Below are 18,865 nucleotides of genomic sequence, written 5' to 3'. Positions count from 1 at the left end.
TATGGGGGATAATGTCTTCCCAGGGGAACCTGAAGGGCAGAATTAGAGCGTAACACGCTGTTCTCTATCATAGCTTAGGTAGGAGTTAGTCTACTGACTGTAGTGACAATATAGTAGCGCTATTCTTATGCTTCACTCTCCTTGTCACAATTTTAATACTGTCATGCTGTGTCGTCCTGCTTATTGCAGCTAACGCTTTGCTATCTAAGATGCAGTTGCTTCATTAAAAACATTATTGAAACATATACTGCCTCCGTTTGTCATTGTATATATGAGACTAATGTAACTGAGAGAAACGGATGAGACCTGAGTGACCACGGCTTCCCTGAGAAACCGATTATGTCATGTGCTCGGCTGCCGAGTCATCCCTCCCCTTGGGTAGAGATGAGGCACTACTAGTTAGCAGAAGCAAAACCCAGATTGGAGCGACAGGTGTCCCCTGCAGTGGGTCAGACTCAGTCTCACCACGCCGCGGGCGATTCTGCCACTCAAAATCCAGTAGTCTCAGTAGAATAATGAGAGCTTACGTGACAGTCTGTTCTTGAGCAGTTAGGGGTCCCCCAGAGTCTTTTGAATAATATCATGAGTCTACATACAAACAATTATGCTCAGATACGATAGAGCCGATAGAGTCACAGGGTGAGCGACCTCTGACCTGCCTTAGGTCTAGAGCTCGCCCCCCACGTCCGCAGCACCAACCTGCTGTCTCCTGCCTCTGACCCCCGCCCATGCTGCTGCTAGCGTGTTCGAGGCCCTCCTCCACCCGCAGGCATCCTCCTGCGCCTCATCCCTGGTGTCTAGTGGGCTCTTGTAACCTTCACTTGACCCATGTGCCGCTTTTCGCCGTCTTGTAAGTTGTTTTTCTAATTTCAGCGCCTTGCCCCCTTGCGCGTCTGCCCCCGTTGTGCCCCCTCTGATTGTGCCGCTTTTTGCCGTCCTATAAGTGTTTTTTCCAACTTTCAGCGCCTTGCCTCCTTGCGCTTCTGCCCCCGTTGTGCCCCTCTGATTGCTGTACCCCGAGTGTAACTTGTGCCATAATTGTATTTTGTGCCTGTTTTTAATCTTGTTCCTTACTGTTTTGTGCCTTTTTCCCTGTTTTTTTCGCCCCTTGGGCGCTCCCCCTTGCTGATCTCCCCTTGCCGCTGCCTCCCTGCGGCCCCGCCCCCCTCTCGCCCCCATTCGCTGCTCCCTCCCCCCTCCCGCCTCCCAGCTGCTCCTCCCTCCTCCCTCCCTTCTTAATGGCTGGCGCTGCGCGTCGCGAGTGAGCGACCTCTGACCTGCCTTAGGTCTAGAGCTCGCCCCCCACGTCCGCAGCACCAACCTGCTGTCTCCTGCCTCTGACCCCCACCCACGCTGCTGCTAGCGTGTTCGAGGCCCTCCTCCAGCAGCAGGCATCCTCCTGCGCCTCATCCCTGGTGTCTAGTGGGCTCTTGTAAGCTTCACTTGACCCGTGTGCCGCTTTTCGCCGTCCTGAAAGTTGTTTTTCTAATTTCAGCGCCTTGCCCCCTTGCGCGTCTGCCCCCGTTGTGCCCCCTCTGATTGTGCCGCTTTTCGCCGTCCTATAAGTGTTTTTTCCAACTTTCAGCGCCTTGCCTCCTTGCGCTTCTGCCCCCGTTGTGCCCCTCTGATTGCTGAACCCCGAGTGTAACTTGTGCCATAATTGTATTTTGTGCCTGTTTTTAATCTTGTTCCTTACTGTTTTGTGCCTTTTTCCCTGGTTTTTTCGCCCCTTGGGCGATCCCCCTTGCTGATCTCCCCTTGCCGCTGCCTCCCTGCGGCCCCGTCCCCCTCGCGCCCCCATTCGCCGCTCCCTCCCGCCTCCCGCCTCCCAGCTGCTCCTCCCTCCCCCCTCCCTTCTTAATGGCTGGCGCTGCACATCGCGAGTGAGCGACCTCTGACCCGCCTTAGGTCTAGAGCTCGCCCCCCACGTCCGCAGCACCAACCTGCTGTCTCCTGCCTCTGACCCCCGCCCACGCTGCTGCTAGCGTGTTCGAGGCCCTCCTCCACCCTCAGGCATCCTCCTGCGCCTCATCCCTGGTGTCTAGTGGGCTCTTGTAAGCTTCACTTGACCCGTGTGCCGCTTTTCGCCGTCCTGTAAATTGTTTTTCTAATTTCAGCACCTTGCCCCCTTGCGCGTCTGCCCCCGTTGTGCTCCCTCTGATTGTGCCGCTTTTCGCCGTCCTATAAATGTTTTTTCCAACTTTCAGCGCCTTGCCTCCTTGCGCTTCTGCCCCCCTTGTGCCCCTCTGATTGCTGTACCCCGAGTGTAACTTGTGCCATAATTGTATTTTGTGCCTGTTTTTAATCTTGTTCCTTACTGTTTTGTGCCTTTTTCCCTGGTTTTTTCGCCCCTTGGGCGCTCCCCCTTGCTGATCTCCCCTTGCCGCTGCCTCCCTGCTGCCCCGCCCCCCTCGCGCCCCCATTCGCCGCTCCCTCCCGCCTCCCAGCTGCTCCTCCCTCCCCCCTCCCTTCTTAATGGCTGGCGCTGCGCGTCGCGAGTGAGCGACCTCTGACCTGCCTTAGGTCTAGAGCTCGCCCCCCCACGTCCGCAGCACCTCTTCACTTCAAGCAACCACATCTCTTTCAGCCACACCTCGGAACTCCATTGGACTGACTATCACTGCGTACACTTCACCTTCAAGAAAAACACCGAACACCACCGCACCCCTCTACCGCCTCACCGCCGTTGGGGAAAAGTCACCGAAGAACAACTAGCCAGCACCCTCGCCAAAAACCCACCACCCGACCCCACCGACCCGGACTCCGCCGCCATCAACCTCCATCAATGGATCCTCAACTGCTCCAACATCCTAGCTCCACTCAAGAGACCCACCGCCAACCAAGATAAGAAAAAACCAGCCTGGTTCACAGACGAACTGACCACCTCCAAACGCACCTGCCAGAAACTCAAGAAAAAATGGATCCTCGAGCGTACACCCGTCAACATTGCCACCCTCAAGGAAGCCAACTGCCGACACCACCAACTAATCCGACTCGCCAAGCGCTCCCACTTCACAGAACGCCTCAATAACAACGCTCACGACTGCAAAGAACTCTTCTGCATCGTGAAAGAACTTTCCAACCCCAACGCCAACGCCAACGTCAACGACGTCCCTCCTTCCCAGGAACTCTGCGACGAGCTCTCCACCTTCTTCTACCAGAAAATCGCAACCATCCACGACAGCTTCAACACCTCACCTCCGCCGGACCCCACCCCCAGAAACTCCTCCCACGCCTACCGCATCACCACCTGAACTCAAGTAGATGACGCCGAAACACGAAAAACCATGAACTCCATTCACTCAGGATCCCCGCTGACCCCTGCCCACATCACGTGTTCAACAAAGCCGACGCCACCATCGCCCCCAAACTCCGCAACATCATCAACCTCTCCTTCGACACTGCTACCTTCCCGGACAGCTGGAAGCACGCAGAAATCCAACCCCTCCTCAAGAAACCCAAGGCTGACCTCAACGATCTCAAAAACTTCCGTCCGATCTCCCTCCTCCCTTTCCCAGGCAAAGTCATCGAGAAGATCGTCAACGCACAACTCGCCCACTTCCTAGAAGACAACGCCATCCTAGACCCCTCTCAATCTGGTTTCAGACGAAACCACAGCACTGAGACCGCACTCCTCGCCGCCACAGATGACATCAGACAACAAATGGACAACGGCGAAACCTCAGCCCTGATCCTCTTAGACCTATCAGCCGCTTTCGATACAGTCTGCCACCGCACCCTACTAAACCGTCTCCACGAGGCCGGCATCCAAGACAAAGCCCTCAACTGGATCTCATCCTTTCTCTCCGACAGAACTTAGAGAGTCCGACTCTCACCCTTCCGCTCCAAAGCCACCAACCACATCTGCGGCGTCCCCCAAGGCTCCTCACTCAGCCCAACGTTGTTCAACGTCTACATGGCCCCCCTCGCACAACTGGCCCGCCAACACAACCTCAGCATCATCTCCTACGCCGACGACACCCAACTCGTCCTCTCCCTGACCAAAGATCCTCTCACCGCCAAAACCAACCTCCACGAGGGACTGAAATCCATCGCCGAGTGGATGAGCAACAGCCGCCTGAAACTCAACTCCGACAAGACGGAAGTCCTCATCCTCGCACGCACCCCCTCGGCCTGGAACGACTCCAGGTGGCCCACTGCCCTCGGCCCGCCACCCACCCCTGCCAGCCACGCACGAAACCTGGACTTCATCCTCGACTCCGCTCTCACCATGTCCAAACAGGTCAACGCTGTCTCCTCTTCCTGTTTCAACACTCTCCGCATGCTCCGCAGGATTTTCAAGTGGATTCCAACAGGAACCAGAAAGACGGTGACCCAAGCCCTCGTCAGTAGCCGACTCGACTACGGCAACGCACTCTACACAGGCATCCCAACGAAAGACATCAAACGACTCCAACGCATCCAGAACGCAGCCGCCCGCCTGATCCTCGACGTACCCCGCCGAGGTCACATCTCCCCCCACCTGAAGAACCTCCACTGGCTCCCCGTGGAAAAGAGGATCACCTTTAAACTCCTCACCCACGCACACAAGGCACTCCACAACACCGGACCCACCTACCTGAACTCCAGACTCAACACCCCCCCACCCCCCAGCGCCTCGAAGCCCTAACAGGTACATAGCGCGCTTTATAAATCTTTTGATTGATTGATTGATTGGACAGGGGAGTGCGGCAAGGTTGTGTGTTAGCACCAACCCTGTTCACCCAATACAATAATTGGATGATAGAATCCTTAATGGACTGTAATGGTGACTCCCTAGTGATTGCCAGGCAGAAGGTGCTTTTTCTGTTATATGTAGATGACACTCTATTAGTCTCTATATCTCCTGTTGGACTGCAAAATGTACTCAATTGTTTTTTACTCTCTTTTTCTGGGGGCTTGAAGTCAATGTAGTTACAGCGAAATATATGACACTTTAAACCCCTACAGATAATTTAGAGGGTTGGTCAAATTGGGTAATACTTACATGGATCAAGTTAAACAATTTAAATACCTGGGGGTTGGCTTGACAAATACATTATCATGTTCATCACAAATGACTAAGAGTCCCATAACACTCGAACATATTAACTCTTCATTATCTAAAAAGTTGGAAACCTCAAATTTTGGGCCTGTTTTACCAGCAATCGAAACGTATCGGGCAAAACAAAATTGGAGCTCCACTGTATAGTGCTGAATTCTGGGGTTTCAACAGTATAGGGATAATTGAAAGGGCTGTGAATGTGTTTTTTTTTAGATCTCTGCTTGCTCTTTCCCGAAATGCACCCCTGATCCCCATGAGTCTGGATTTAGGCCAAAAATACATTGCACATGTTGTGGCATTCCAGCCCCTACCCTTTTTGGTCAGGATCTGGACCAATAATTCTCCACTAATGTCGCGCCAGTCATTTTGTGAGATCATTGCATTGGACTCCAAAGGAAACATACCATAGTTAAAGAATGTCATGCAATGACTAAATAAACTAGGAAAGATTGAATTATGGTCTAAACCGGAACTCATTCAGAAAAACTCTCTAGTGTGATTAAAAAAGAGAGATTGGAATTATATCAATGACTATTGGTTAGGTTGCACTAATGTTGGGGCGCTGTCCAGTAGATTCATGGAGTTGAAGGATACAATGATTCAGGAGCTTTTCTAAATCAAACTGAGCCCCTACATGCAAAATCTCTGTATCCAGAATTTAGATATGGCATTTTACCGCTAAACAAATTTTGTATGAAATGGACAGGTAGTAATATTTCTCCAATTTGCTCTGGCTGTCAGTCCAGCCAAGAAACACTAGAGCACTTTTCGTTTTTTTTTACCTTAATTCACTACTATCAGGAAAACATGGCTAGTTCCGACCTGCCATGTTTTATCAGTAAAACATCTAAAGGAAGGTATTAGAATTTGTAAGAGCGACTGCACGGATTGGCTAGTGTCTGTTATATCCAGGTATTTGTTGCACGCCTGGTGGCAAAGGCAGAAACATAGGAACTAAAATTGCCAGAATGTGAATGTGTCTATACATTGCATGGGTTGTCTCTGGTCTTATCCAGGGAAACAACAAAGTTTTATGAATTACTCAAGAGCAGATGGTGCTACCCTAAATTTGGATTCCGGTTACAATATATGCATTTGCACTTTATGGCTCCAGTTGGATTCTACTGAGGGACCATCTATTATTGGTTGCTAATTTCTAAATTTGTACTTGCGCTGTACTGCGGGGAAAGTATTTGTCCAGAGGTGCTGTTTTTAGTTGACGTTCATAATATATCAGTTTACTCACATCTTTGAGTTAAAACGATGGACGATGAATGTACCTTCTTGCAAAACGTATGTTTTAGCTTTTAATTTTGTTTGTATTTGCTATGACTGTTTCTAAGACCAATGTATTTATATGATATCTTGTATGGTTTTCTTCTTATAAAAACGAATAAAGGATACTATTACTACTAGCAAACATATTTCTATTATTACCTATAAGCTAGGTAATGTGAAAGTAGGAACACAGTAAGTGAAATTAACCCATTTTGTATTAGAAGTAGCAATTTACTTTTCAGTGCATCATCAAAAGACATAACAGTGAGTCACTTGCTTCTTGAAAGATTGGCATGATGAGTAGCTATGAATACGTATTTGTTTAAATCAAAATGAGTAAACTCGTTTTGATTTAAAAACAAGCATGCATCCCTGAACTCATTTACATAGAATGTGAAGCAGAGTGTAGTATTAATGTCTCTCAAAAGCGCTGCACAGTGGCCTGTGTCTGCTGAGCACACTGGTTTAGTTTTCAAATCAAATCAAAATCAAATCATTAACATTTATAAAGCGCGCTACTCACCCGTGCGGGTCTCAAGGCGCTAGGGGGGAAAGGGGGGGTTATCGCTGCTCGAACAGCCAAGTCTTTAGGAGTCTCCGGAAAGCGGAGTGGTCCTGGGTGGTCCTGAGGCTGGTGGGGAGGGAGTTCCAGGTCTTGGCCGCCAGGAAGGAGAAAGATCTCCCACCCGCCGTGGAGCGGCGGGTGCGAGGGACGGCAGCAAGTGCGAGGCCAGCGGAGCGGAGGGGGCGGGTGGGGACGTAGAAGCTGAGGCGTCTGTTGAGGTATTCCGGTCCCTTGTTGTGGAGGGCTTTGTGTGCGTGGGTGAGAAGACGGAAGGTGATCCTTTTGCTGACTGGGAGCCAATGCAGGTGTCTCAGGTGTGCGGAGATGGGGCTGTTGCGGGGTACGTCGAGGATGAGGCGGGCCGAGGCGTTTTGGATGCGTTGCAGGCGGTTTGGAGTTTGGCGGTGGTCCCGGCGTAGAGGGTGTTGCCGTAGTCCAGGCGACTCGTGACAAGGGCGTGGGTCACGGTTTTTCTGGTGTCGGCGGGGATCCAGCGGAAGATCTTGCGGAGCATGCGGAGAGTGAGGAAGCAGGCGGAGGACACGGCGTTGACTTGCTTGGTCATGGTGAGAAGAGGGTCCAAGATGAAGCCGAGGTTGCGGGCGTGGTCTGCGGGGGTCGGTGCGGTGCCGAGGGCCGTGGGCCACCAGGAGTCGTCCCAGGCGGACGGGGTGTTGCCGAGGATGAGGACTTCCGTTTTTTCAGAGTTCAGCTTTAGGCGGCTGAGCCTCATCCAATCTGCGACGTCCTTCATACCCTCTTGTAGGTTGGTCTTGGCGCTGGAGGGGTCCTTGGTGAGGGAGAGTACAAGTTGGGTGTCGTCGGCGTAGGAGGTGATGATGATGTCGTGCTTGCGTACGATGTCGGCGAGGGGGCTCATGTAGACATTGAAGAGTGTCGGGCTGAGCGATGAGCCTTGAGGTACGCCGCAGATGATCTTGGTGGGTTCTGAGAGAAACAGAGGGAGGTAAACTCTTTGGGAGAGGTTAGCGAGGAAGGAGGCGATCCAGTCTAGGGCCTGGCCTTGGATCCCGGTGGAGCGTAGGCGGGTGATTAGGGTGCGGTGACAGACGGTGTCAAAGGCAGCCGAGAGGTCGAGGAGAATGAGGGCGACTGTTTCACCGTTGTCCATCAGGGTTCTGATGTCGTCTGTGACTGAGATGAGGGCGGTTTCCGTGCTGTGGTTGGTTCGGAATCCGGTTTGTGAAGGGTCGAGCAGGTTGTTGTCTTCCAGGAAGGTGGTCAGCTGTTTGTTGACGGTCTTTTCTATTACCTTGGCTGGGAAAGGTAGAAGAGAGATGGGGCGGAAGTTTTTCAGGTCGCTTGGGTCAGCCGTAGGTTTCTTTAGTAGGGCGTTGACTTCAGCGTGCTTCCAGCATTCGGGGAAGGTAGCAGAAGAAAAAGAAGAGTTGATGACGGTCTGGAGGTGCGGGGCGATGATGTCGTCGGCTTTGTTAAAGATGAAGTGCGGGCAGGGGTCCGAAGTTGCCGAAGTTGCATTACCTTTATGAAAAATACTGTTATATAAAGTATGTAAAAAGAGGGGTAGTGTTCCACCTCCAATGTATATCTGGCTAATAATCCCAACTCTACTAAAGGGGGTTGGTGGAGTCACAGGAAATCTACTAACAAATCACCCCTGAATATTTGCCTATGAAATACTTTTTGAATCATGTTTTCTATTCTAATAATATAGCACTGCAATTTATCCTTCAAAATAACTCATTGTGAGTGCTCATATTTTAAATTCATTACATATTCAGACCAACCATGTGCCGAAAGCTCAGAGACTTGAAAATTCCTCATCATTAACTAAAACTCATAATAGCAATTTACACTTTTACCTGGTATCATGTTTTACTTGGGGGTGATTGTGGGTTATCTCCCAACATTTAAACGGATCATGTTTTTAAACAGGGATGCGTGTTAGCTTCTTTATTAGTTTCCCTCTAAATTTGTGATTTACCTACTGCTTTGAATCAATTGTGAGGGTCTGTCCTTAAGCTAGGCCCTCGTCATATAGCTTTGTTGCCATATGCTGATGATAATGTAATTTTGGACCTTACTCCTAGAGGTCTACAGAAACAGCTGGATTTTTTGTATAGGTGTGTTGTAAGCCATTGCTTGAAAACTAATTTTAATAAGAGTAAAGTAATGACTTTCACAGCTAAAAGATGTAGAAAGACCAGAAAATTCAAATAGCTCTTAGGCAGTGAGGAGTTGGAAAGGGTTAAAACACACCCCTATATGGGTAATTTTTTCTGGCAAGTTAGCAGGACAGGAAAATCTTTAGTCTCTCAAGTGAAGCAATGGCACATGCCAGTATACTTCTGTTACTTTACAGAGATTTAGGGAGCAGTCGTTTTGACCATTTAATTGCTTTGTAGAGCAGACACGTTCCACCAACCTTGCTTTATGACACTGAGGGCATTGATACAAAATACTGGAGCTTCTTGCACAAAATAAAGGGAAAAATAGTTTGTAAAATCTGTAATTTAAACATGTTAGCTCGGATTGAAGCAACACACCTTGAATTGGTCTTTCAAGTACATATGTTCAGGAACAGGCCACTGTTCTTCGGTGGCGGTCACGACTATTGCACAGTAAGGAGAACATCTGTAGAGGCCTACTATGCACAGAAGCACTAGGTCAGAATACGAAGGTTAACGCTTTTGACAAGAACTGTAACCAAGCACTTTTGCACTTTATAATGATTAGATAGGAGTTAATGGACATGTCCCCTCTTACTCTCAATCCATTTCTGAAATATGGTATCAGGACCAGTTCAATGAATCGAGATATGATGAGATGTACAGACAAAATAGGAAGATTGAGACTGAATTCTCCTCATGTTGGGTTAGGCAGCCTCAGCCCTACTTAGCTTCGAGTTTGGAGCATGGTGTCAGGTGACTGATTTTATTACTCTCTATGAATATTTTACTGTTAAACTCTGTTATACGGTTTGGAGCTGGAAGGGCATGGAGACCATACTGTGTGATCTCTGCAGGGACTGTGTTAAAACTTTAAAGCACATATTATTTGTTTGCTCACTACTACATTATAACCGGTGTCCTCTTCTGAAACCATTGTTTATATGTATGAAATAAGACACAAGAAACGCTGCAGTTATTATTTAATCAATTGAATGAAATGATGTGCTTTCACCTTTTTATACTTTTAAATGTTTTCTACATATGTTTTGAATACATATTTTGGAACATTTTCTAATGTGGATCTCATTGCATATCTAAATCTTAATAAATAATTGAATTGATTACATCTTCAGCGCAGCAATCATATTGTGCTCTACGTCTTCAATAAACTCCATACGAAGGCTGAAATTGTTCTTCCTTAGTAATATTGATATGCGAATTCTTTAGGCTCAGCTTCACACACTGTTGATAAGGCAATGTACGATGAACCCTGTGAAAGCTCACACACACTCACAATCTTGAACTGTGAAACCACAAATAACCTTGATTAACTCAGTATTAAACATTTTCTACGTCTTGTAGATTAATAGAAACGGAGAAATATGCAAGGACACTCAAATAGATCAGTAGAGAAAAGAATATCTTGAACAGTAATTTGACATTAGAAACATGGATGACCAAAGCTTTAGAATTAGTGTATTACTTAGAAATAATATACACTATCGTTGTCTGAATTAATTGTTTTTGTTTATTACAAGGTTAAGCAGCATGATTTCAGTTATCAGCCTAAACCGAGTAGGCCACTCTGCCTGAGGAAAATTATAAAAAGCTTCCAGTGAGAGCAGCACTTCAGTCAAAAAAGAATGATGTGGCAGGCCAGGTTGGTCGTCAGGTGTGTGTGTCCAGTGGCCTACGCCTCTCCTTCTCCCTCAGGACACAAGATGTAATACATCCAGTCCCGCCTCATTATGCAGAACATTGCCCACAAAATCTACCTATTTCCCCACACCCCCAACAACTGTAGCCACTCCTCTCTCGGCTCCTGTGCCAACCACAGCCATAACATCATTTATGCTGCCAGCACACACTACACCTGTGGCTAGAAGTCAATATCACAGGGCAATTTAGAAAGGGCTAGGGCAGGGCCTTGTGTGCAGGGTGCAGTCACCTATGTAAACACGAAGGAACACAACATTATGGGTGTAACTAGACAGCAGAAGCAACAACTGGGTCAGATTACTGATCTTCCAAGGTCCTAGAATAATCCTATGAGTGCCCATAAAGGGAAACAGATTGTCAAAATGATCTCCTTGGTCATCCCCATAGTGTCTACATTTTACAATCTGGGGTTGTGCGGATATGCATCATACCATTGTCTCTGGTTGTGTGTAATTTAGCTACTGCATTTTCATGCCAGACACCACCTGCTCTCGGCCAAGTCCCAGAAAGTTCTATAGCTGGCAGCTCCATGAAAAGCAGGACATTGTTGCATTATGGAGTCACCTATTACCACCTCCCCTATTGGCATTCAGGTTGCTTCAGTGGTACTCATGAGGGACGTCCATGAGGCCCAATTGAAGACAACACTCAACAAGCCACCAAGAAGAGATGCAAGCATCTGGACAATATACCTTATTTAAAATGTCTGGGCTATTTCCCTTATTTGCCTTCTGTCCTCGCATTTCCAATCCATTCATGGACTGCTGCCATAGAAAAGAACCGTATGTAATTAATAGGCACACAAGTCAACTGGTTGTCTGGGAATTTGTAACATTACCTTTTGTTTTGTTACATACCTTTTGGAAAGTACTTATATATTTTGTATTATCGCCTTCTATACATAAAATGATTTAAATGTTCCATTGATGTGTAATGAAAACACACATACTATGTAGCAAAGATCATTCAAAGACATCTATAGTTTTTTGTTAAATTTGGTATTTAATCCGATCTTTTTGCAAAAACTAAAATCTGATCAAAGGAGAAGAATACATCAACAATATGAGCAAACACTTTTCGACATAGAAACCATGCAGAGAAGACACAGCAATAGGAAGTACGCGATTCAAAAAATGCCATTATTGGGCATGATGAAAAAATATGATTTTTACAATGCAGTGTATGCAATGAATCCTTCTTATGTGAAGCTATAAAGTCCGTGGTGCATTTTGTTAGCAACTACTAATTCAAATAGATTAGCAACACAAATATGAATCTTCATTCACACTTTGGACTGTCCCCATGTTCTACACAGTTATTATGCTCAGACACAGTCATAAACTGCAACCATTTTCAACCAATATGCCAGTTCGAGCTTTCTACAGGCATACAAAATGTGTCAGGTATCTTACATGAAACTCATTTATATTGCCATCCATTCATGACTGAGAGGAAGTGTATTGATATTCTCTTCACTATAATTTCACCAATGTTCAGGCAGTTTTCACTGAACATCTATCACCAGTAGTTTTGCAAGACTTCAAAGTTTCCACCAATGCCTTGCTTGTAACCCAGCAGATGTTAGGATGAGATGACCTCGGAAGGACTGAACAGACATCTTAATATGACTGTAACAAACTTTGAAATATTTCTATAAAATACAAACTTTTCTCCTGAGAATGAAACATCAAGAGCTGTAACTAAGGGCCTGATTACGACCTTGGCGGATGAGATACTTTGTCACAAATGTGATGGATATCCCACCCGCCGTTTTACAAGTTCAATAGGATATAATGGAACTTGTAATACAGCGGACGGGATATGTGTCATGTTTGCGATGGAGTATCCCATTCCCCAAGGTCGTAATCAGTCCCTAAATCTCCCATTGCATGCTGGTTATTATATATCAGATTTTGAAAATATAGTATTGCACTTTCTAAAACAATTGGTCTAAACTTAGACTAAAAGTCTGAATTTGGACCAAAAGTCTACCTTTATTAATGGTAAAGTTAGTCTTTAGGTCTAAACTCAGACTTTTAGTATAAGTTTACCTTTGTGAATTGGCCCGTAGACTTTTGGTCTAAGTTTACCTTTGTGAATAGGACCCATTGTCTTCATCCTCATCACTGTCACTTTGATGGAGCATCTTCGGAACATCACCCTGAAGTTCCCACTGGAAATCATCATCGAATAGGAGGGGAATGTTTCTCTGAAGTGTAATGTTGTGAAGCATACAAAAAAACACAAAATTCTAGCAGACCTTCCCAGGAGAGTAAAAGAGGGGCCCCTCAAGTCTCATACAGGTATTGGAACCAGGCCTTCAGGAGCTCAAATGCCTTCTCCACAGGCCCCTTTGATCTCACATGGGCCTCATTGAAGAGGACTTCCACTGGCATTGTGGAGTTTCTCTGTTGTCTTAAAGTCATGTTCCATTAGAATAATCTGAGTCCTTGTAAAATAGAATCGCAAATGTAGGAGAGATTATGCCTGGAAGCCCCCAAATTACCACATAGTTTAATGCCTACTGTTCATCCCTGGCATGGTCTCCCTTAACTTTTTGCCTCTGTTTCCCAGGTTGTTGATGTGTGCTGGACTCTGATTTTGCTGTTTTTGTTACTCTGGGCACTTTGCCACTGCTAACCAGTGCTAAAGTGCAAGTGCTCCTTTACAAAATGTAAATGTAATTGGCTTATCCATGATTGGCATATTTGATTTATTAGAAAGTCCCTAGTACAGTACACTAGAGGTGACCAGGGCCTGTAAACCAAATGCTACTAGTGGGCCTGCAGCACTGGTTGTGCCACCCACATAAGTAGCTCTGTAATCATGACTCAGACCTGCCACTGCAGTGTCTGTGTGTGCAGTTTTAACTGTAAATGCGACTTGGCAAGTTTACCAACTTGCCAGGCCTACACCTTCCCTTTTCTTAAATGTCAGACACCCCTAAAGTAGGTAGTATGTAGCCCCAAGGGCAGGGTGCAGTGTATGGTTAAGGTTGGACATATAGGCCCTCATTCTGACCTTGGCGGTCTTTTCGCGAGACCGCCGAGTTACCGCCGCAGTGAAGACCGCCGACCGCGGCGGTATGCCGCTGTGCGCATTCCGACCGCTCGGAGCGTTCCGCCGGGAAACCGCCAGCAGCCACACTGGCGGTCGGCGGAAAAGTGGAGACTGGTCAACCTCCACCGCCACGCCAGCAGAACACCGCCCACAGAATTACGACCCACATATCTGTGTGGCGGTCTTCTGTTGGCGGTGTTCTGTTGGCGGTCACCTCCCCATGGCTCCCGTCGCCTCCCGGAGGACCAACGCACAAGGTAAGTTGACCGTCCGTGAGGGGAGGGGGAGGGGGGGTGTTGTGTGATGTGGGCGTGCATGGGGGTGTGCGTGTGAGTGTGTAGAGGGGGTGTGTGAGTGCGTGTATGCGGGCGGGGGGTGCTGCTGTGTCTATGGGTAATGTGTGCTGTTCGGCAGGTGCGCATGTCTGCATGTATGTGTGCGGGTATGTGTCCCCGTTGTGTATGTGTGTGTAGGGGGTGTGTATATGTGCATGTTGGGGGTGTGTGCATGTCGGGGTGCATGTATGTGCATGTCGGGGTGGGGGTGGGGAGGGGGTTCGTACCACCTCTGGGGGGTGGCAGGGGGGTGGAGGGTGTGGGGGGAGGACTCGGGTGGGTAGTGGGGGGTGGGGGAGACCCCTATCAGTGCCAGGGAAGGAATTCCCTGGCCCCAATAGTGCTTACCGCCATGGTTCGCATGGCGGTTCCCGACCGCAAGAAACTGCGGCGGTAGGCAGGGTCATGATACCGTTGGCGGTCTTGGGACGACCGCCGGGCCGGAGTGCGCAAACTCCAGCCCGGCGGTCATGACCGCCGTGGCGGTCGGAGTGGGGAAGTGGCGGGCGAACGCGGCGGTGACCGCCGCGGTCAGAATGCCATTTTTCTGACCGCCGGTCTGTTCGCGGTCCGACCGCCGCCTCTCCGCCGACCGCCAGGGTCAGAATGAGGGCCATAGTAATGTGTTTTAATGTCTTGACAGTGCAATATTGCTAAATTCGGTTTTCTCTGTTGCAAGGCCTGTCCCTCTCATAGGTTAACATGGGGGCTACAATTAAAAAATACATCTTTTAGTAAAGTTGATTTTTTAGATTGTGTGTTTGAAAATGCCACTTTTAGAAAGTGAGCATTTTCTTTCTTATACTATTTCTGTGACTCTGCGTGTTTGTGGATTCCCTATCTGGGTCAGTTTGACAGTTGGGCTGGTTGCACCTCACATCAGACAGTGACACAAAGGGAGCTGGGGTGTACTCTTCATTTCCTGATGAGCCATCTGTGCTAGGAGGGAGGGGAGGAATGGTCACTCACACCTGAAAGGGCTGTGCCTGCCCTCACACAATGCAGTCTCCAACCCCCAGGACAAGACAGGATTTCCCATTCAAAAGAGACTTTACTTTGAAGTAGGCTTACTTCAAAGGAAAAATTGGGTATAAGAAGGGCACCCAAAACCACAGACTTTAGAACACTTCTGGAAACAAGAGGAACCTCTGCCTGGAGAAGAGCGGAAGAGCTAAGGAAGAAGAGCTGCCCTGCCGGTGACTGTGCTTTGTGGAGCTATCCTGCATTTGCTGCTTCTGCCTGCGCAAGGGGACACAGACTGGACTTTGTGGTATATTCCTGCTTGAGAAGGACTCTCCAAGGGCTTGGACTGAGCTTGCCCCCTGTTCTGAAGTCTCAGGGCCATCAAAGACTTCCCGTACCAGCACCTGGACTCTCTGCTGAGGCTCCTGCCCTGACAAGTGGTGCCCTATCCAGTCCCTGGGCCCTTGAAAGGAAAAGCTGGTGAAAATTCAAGGAAATCGACTTCAGACAACTCCAGACCGACACTGCTGCTAAATCCGGTGATGCTGCCTGCAACCGACTCCGTGATCTTCGCTGGAATGCGACGACCTTCGCAGGCCCGACACCGCTGCTGCCCTGCCAAAGTCCGCAACTCCATGGAAGTCACCACACCACATCGTGACCGACGCCGCTCGAAGTGCGCCGATTCAATGTTTCGCACAGACGCCGCGATCCCCGACTTCATGCATCAGCTTGATTTCAATCTTCACCAAAATACTGTAAATGGGGATCTGCATGACTCCGTGGCCGGTGCCATTGGTGTTGGATTGTTGGGAACGACTCTGTCACAACACAGTGTTAACACCTCATCGAAGCATTTTGTGTTTCTAAGCGCTATTTTCAAATTTAATTTTAAAAATTCATACCTTGACTTGTGTATTGTGGATTTTTGTCGTTTTGGTCTTGTTTTGTTTAGATAAATATTTTCTGTTTTTCTAAACTGGAGTTGTCTCATTTTGTAGTGTTTTCATTAAGTTACTGTGTGTGTTGGTACAAATACTTTACACCTAGCACTCTGAAGTTAAGCCTACTGTTCTGCCAAGCTACCAAGGGGGTAAGCAGGGGTTAGCTGAGGGTGATTCTCTTTTACCCTGACTAGAGTGAGGGTCCTTGTTTGAACAGGGGGTAGCCTGACTGTCAACCAAAGACCCCATTTCTAACATTTTCTAACACCTACCAACAAGCGGCAACCTCTTGATGTAAGCTCTGCCATCTGTTGTAGTATGGAGCTGTTGCATAGCACTAGCAAGTTGTGGGTGAATCCTAGACATTTTTCATGTGCACTAGTGATGTAGAGATCTTCTATTCAAACCACCTGCACTTTCATTGAGTGGAAATGCTTCCTATTGCAGTATACTAGCTGCTGGTCATGAAATGGCACCAGGGCAATGTGAGGCTTCTTTAGCATCACCAAAATGTGGTATTCCCCATAAGTCAGAGTTAGGCCTGAAAGTCTCAGGGTGGTCTTCCACCAAACCTTTTACATACTTGCCTCATATTTTGCTGATTTCTTTTAGTTGGCCCTAAGACTCTGAGCACTTTACTAATACTGACCAGTGCTAAAGTCCCTCTCCTAAATGTGGTTTGATTGGTGCATGCACAGTTGGCATATTTAATTTACTTACATGTCCCTAGTAAAGTGCACTACATGTACCCAGGGCCTGCAAATTCAGTGCCACTAGTGGGACAGCAGCACTGCTTGTGCCACCCACTCAAGTAGCTCTTAAACATGGCTCAGGCCTGCCATTACAGAGCCTGCATGTACAGTTTGCACTGTTGTGTCGACTTGGCATTCAAACTCTCTTGCCAAGTCTAGAACTCCCCTTTCATTACATATAAGTCACCCCAAAGTTATGCCCTAGGTAGCCCATAGGGCAGGGTGCTATGTAATTAAAGGACATGAAATATACTTTAAAGTTTTACATGTCCTGGTAATGAAAAATTCCCAAAATAAATTTTTCACTACTGTGAGGTCTACCCCTCTCATACATTGACATTGGGGATTCATTCTTACATTTAATAAGCTGCAATTCCTAACTGAGAAGGAATAGATATGTCATGTTTAGTACCTATGGAGTTGTAGTAATAAATCCACTTTTATAAAATTGTCATTTTCCTGCTCATAGCCCTGCGTGCCCTGCAGCCTGTCTCCAGTACATGTCTGGGATGGGGTGACGGCTGGGCTTTTGCATTCCCCCTAGATATCCATACAAAGGTATACATCAAAAGAGAGGGTGAATAGTGAGTAATAGGCGCTTCCCACTCTAATTCTGTGATAATATACTTCACAATATCGCACGGTGCAAATGACTGGGGTCAATCCCTCTACATCCCCTAAAAAGACAACATTGTGTTATCTAAATTGAAAATAAATACACTTGCACACGTGATAGTAAAGCAAAAGCCATTCTAGTTTCAATGATGTATTCAGATCTTATTACCCATCTAGTATGAACAAAAACAAAACTCAGAATAATACAATTCAATCTTCATTCAGATTCTTCCCCAAATAAAGGTTCCACAAAATTGATCCTAAATATTTATATCTTCTCCACAGTCCAAAAATAGTATCCACAAGTCCAAATTGTGTATCGTATTGGATTAGTTCCAGAGTCACCAATTCAGTCCAGCAACTTCCTCCTTTATCCCTTTGTCAGATTGTGTATCCTATATCATTAGTTCCAGAGTTACCAATTCAGTCCAGCAACTTCCTCCTTTGTCCCTTTGTCAATTTCCTCCTTTGTCCCTTTGTCAACACGTGTTTCATCCGGGGAGTACCCCTGGATTTCATCAGGACCTCCTATAATCACATTATGTACATGATGTTATATAATACAAATATTATGTAATCTATAAACTTTTCAATTTGTTGCAATGTGGCAAAATTACATGCTTAGCAGAGGAAATCTATATGTGTGTCTTTTGCTTAGTTGTGACAGGTTTAACATTACTACTCCACATTTACTAATCCAGCTACTATGTGTGAAATCAGTGACTGGTTTCTCAAAGTGTACATGCACATCCTTTACATGACAGAACAAAATGAAGTGTACATCCCATGCACAGGTCACCCTATTTTCCAGTGTATTTATAGAGGATGCTCCCCAAACAAAACCAAATTTCTTAAGCTACATTCCAACTAATCGTACCTTCACAGTAAACTTGATTGTTACATATGCTCCATAGTATCCTCTATAGCTGTTTTGTTTATTTCTTATATCCTATTTAAACATAGGTAAAATATCATAACTCTTCGGCAATTGTTTCTTTTTACATATCTTCTAAGAGTTTATATTACTGCAATATATATGTGTGTACCACTCACCTAATGTATCTATATTCTCTTTTTTTTTTTCTCCCACTTTTTTTTGTAGCTCCAATTGTTATTATATTCTTCTTTGTATCCCTGTGTATTGGAAATGCAATATTTTATAAATCCTTATCCTTACTTCCAAAGCTCCCACAGTATGGCGTTATATATGTACTCATAATCCTCCTATTCAGTTCTTACCTAAGACTTGTGCTGATGCGAGCGAGTACGCTGAAGTTTTGCTGTCTTTTTCTGCTTCGGTGTCTGAAACCGAGGCTACGTAGCCTCCAGCCATTTATACTTTTCTCCCCGAAATAGAAATAGAAAACGGACTTCATACATTCCCATCCCCGTTTCCGGTATGGTAGAAACTAAAAACGGACTTCATTTGTATCTTTC

The sequence above is a fragment of the Pleurodeles waltl genome, chromosome 8, assembly GCF_031143425.1.
Source record: "Pleurodeles waltl isolate 20211129_DDA chromosome 8, aPleWal1.hap1.20221129, whole genome shotgun sequence".
Taxonomy (NCBI): Eukaryota; Metazoa; Chordata; class Amphibia; order Caudata; family Salamandridae; genus Pleurodeles; species Pleurodeles waltl.
Note: the sequence above shows the minus strand (reverse complement) of the source record.